Source organism: Nicotiana attenuata, unplaced genomic scaffold, assembly GCF_001879085.1.
Source record: "Nicotiana attenuata strain UT unplaced genomic scaffold, NIATTr2, whole genome shotgun sequence".
In the NCBI taxonomy this organism is placed as follows: Eukaryota; Viridiplantae; Streptophyta; class Magnoliopsida; order Solanales; family Solanaceae; genus Nicotiana; species Nicotiana attenuata.
Genome location: NW_017671290.1, coordinates 282,951 through 286,116, shown reverse-complemented (window position 1 = coordinate 286,116; position 3,166 = coordinate 282,951).

Sequence of the window (3,166 nt, the reverse complement as noted above, 5' to 3'; positions counted from 1 at the left end):
CCATCCAATTGCCTTCTTCCGTCTTTTGAGCACCGCCAATGTGGCATCTACCTACATGTTAGTAAGACAAGAGGAAAGAATAACTGGTAAAGTTGAACTAGGGCCTAAATTCATACCTGAGGTGTGGAGGCAATGGCTTCAATTCCAACACCGGAGGTTCCTCAATTGAAGGCTTTGTTGGAGGAGTCTTTCTATTTTCAAGATCCAAGGAGAGTTTCCTAGGCTCATAAGAATAAGAGCCCATTCCATGTAAAGCGTTCACACACTCCACTCGGCCCTCATCATCATTGACATCAAGGTTTAACAATACGGCCTCTAGAGGGTCTTCCACATTGATTATTGCACTAGTATCATCAATTATCACAGCCGTGACAAGATCCACAAATGAGCACACTTCGGTACAATTGGGCTGCTTTATTGATTTGCACACATGAAAGACCACCTTTTCATCACCCACCCGAAAAGTGAGTTCCCCTACTTCCACATCTACTAGAGCCTTTCCCGTAGCAAGGAAAGGTCTCCCCAATATGATCGGGACTTCATAGTCTACCTCACAATCCAAGATCACAAAATCAGCTGGCAAGATAAATTTGTCCACCCGGACAAGCACATCATCAACAATACCTAATGGTCTCTTCATTGATCTATCCGCCATTTGCAATCTCATGGAAATTGGCCTCGGTGTCCCAATACCCAAAGTCTTGAAAACTTAGTAGGGCATCAAATTGATACTAGCCCCTAGATCGTACAAAGCTTTAGCAAAGTCTGCACTCCCAATAGTGCAAAGGATAGTGAAAGCACCGGGATCCTCTAACTTCGGAGCCATTGAATGTACTATAGCACTAACTTGGTGGGTCATCTTGATAGTTTCACAGTCCATGGATCTTTTCTTCGTCACCAAATCTTACATGAATTTAGCATAGCCAGGCATTTGCTCTAAAGCCTCCACCAAAGGCACATTAATGGATAAGCTCTTCATCATGTCAATGAACTTTTTGAATTGATTCTCATTTTTCTGCTTGGCTAGCCTCTGAGGATAAGGTGTAGGTGGCCTAGGCAAGGGTGCCTCAGCTTTTGGCACAACCGGCTCCGGCATGTCTATTACGTGTTCCCTAGACGGGTTCACGTCATTTTGCGTTTCCACCTCGGTATCATGAATATCAATCCTCACTTCTTGATTCACATTTTCATCAACCACATTCTCAACCACCAAGGAACTTCATCTTCTTGCAACTCAGCTTCATCACCCAAAACTTGCTTTTGTTTGGAGGAATTCACATCACCTCCTCGTCCACTCCTAGTAGTTACCGCCATAACATGATTGTTCCCACCCTTCGGGTTCACTACCGTATCACTCGGTAGAGCCCCCTTAGGGCGAGTATTCAAAGACCGTGAGATTTGGCCTAGCTGGACCTCCAAATTCCTGATTGAAAAATTGTGAGAAGCCAATTGTGCATCGGAGTCAGCATTCTTTTTCATCATCTGTTCAAACATCATTTCAATTCTACCCATTTCATTGTTGGAAGAACTAGGACCCTAGGATGGAAAAGGTGGTGGGTTGCTCGATTGTTGGTACATTGGGGGCCTTTGAAAGCCTTGCCCCTGATTTCCTTGGTTATTGTTCCATCCACCCTGGTTGTTGTTGTTTCCACCCCAATTGTTGTTGTTGCCCCAGTTTCCTTGATTGTTCCGATTGTTATTTTGATTGCCCCAATTTGGATTTTGATAATTGTTTCCCCAATTGTTGTTCCCTTGTTGGTGATTGTTCCAATTGTTGTTGCCTTGTTGTTGATTACCCTAATTGCCTTGGGATCTCCATTGTTGCTGTTGGTTGGAAGAATTGCCTCTTTGGCCTTGATAAGTATTCACATATTATACCTCTTCATTTTGCCCATCACATCCATCATCTTGAAATCCACTACCATCATTGTCAAATTGATCCGAATTCCCTTGGTTCTGTTGACCTCTTTGTCTTCTTTGGTTCACTAGCATGTTAACACCCTCCATGGCATTCACTTGGCGAGGATTTTGAACTTGTTGCAACTGTGCCTTTGCTAGTTGGTTCAAGGTTGTCGTTAACTCAGCTATAGCCTGTCCATGGTCATGTAGTTCTTTGTGCAAATGAATGACTGTGGGGTCACCCTGGGCATATTGGCTCTACTTTGCCAAGCGGAGGATGTGTCAGCCATCTCGTCAAGAATGGCACAAGCTTCATCATATGTCACTTTCGTGAAATTACCCCCAGCAAGTTGATTCACTATGCATTGATTTGTTGTGTTGATGCCCCGGTAGAAAATTTGTTGTAACATATTCTCCGTCATATCATTGTTGGGGCATTCCTTCAACATGGTTCTATATCTCTCCCAAATCTCATGCATTGGTTCGGTGGGCTCCTGCTTGAAAGCTAAGATCTCATCCCGTAATGCTGCCATATGTCCCGGTGAGAAGAACTTTGCAATGAACTTGTCCGCCAACTCATCCCAAGTAGTGATGGAATGGTTGGGAAGTCGCTCAAGCCAATCTAACGCCTTCCCTCTAAGTGAAAATGGGAAGAGTCTCAACCGGAGTGCATCCTTGGACACATTAGTTTTCTTGCTCCCCAACAGGTATCCACGAACCCCTTGAGATGTTTGTAAGCATTTTGAGTGGCAGCACCCGTGAAGTATCCACGCTGCTCCAGCAATGTCAGCATCACATTAGTAATTTGGAAATTGCCCGCCCGGATCCGGGGTGGGACAATTGCACTTGCATAGCCTTGGTTTGGGAGCACTCGAGGAACCGCTCTTGGAGGTGGCGGAGGAGGGTCTGGAATATTCTCATTAACATTGGCCTGGCGGGCTCTTCATTGTCCTGGAGGTACAAGAGGCACCTCATCCTCTCCATTATCATCAACCTCCTCCCCCGCAATCACGTTTCCAAGAGGGTCATTAGCATTAAATGCCATTATGTACCTAAAGTTTTGACACACACAAATTAGTAACAAAGAAGAAAGAAGAACAAAACACAAAACTGTTTAGATAGATAGCCAAAACCGTTAGCTCCCCGGCAACGGCGCCAAAAAGTGATCGAAGCCAACCCTGCACTACTATTGAGTAGCGAGAGAGGTCGAAGAAGCTTTTACCCGATTTAGGGTCGGGATCGATTTCCACAGGGAGCTAGATATTGG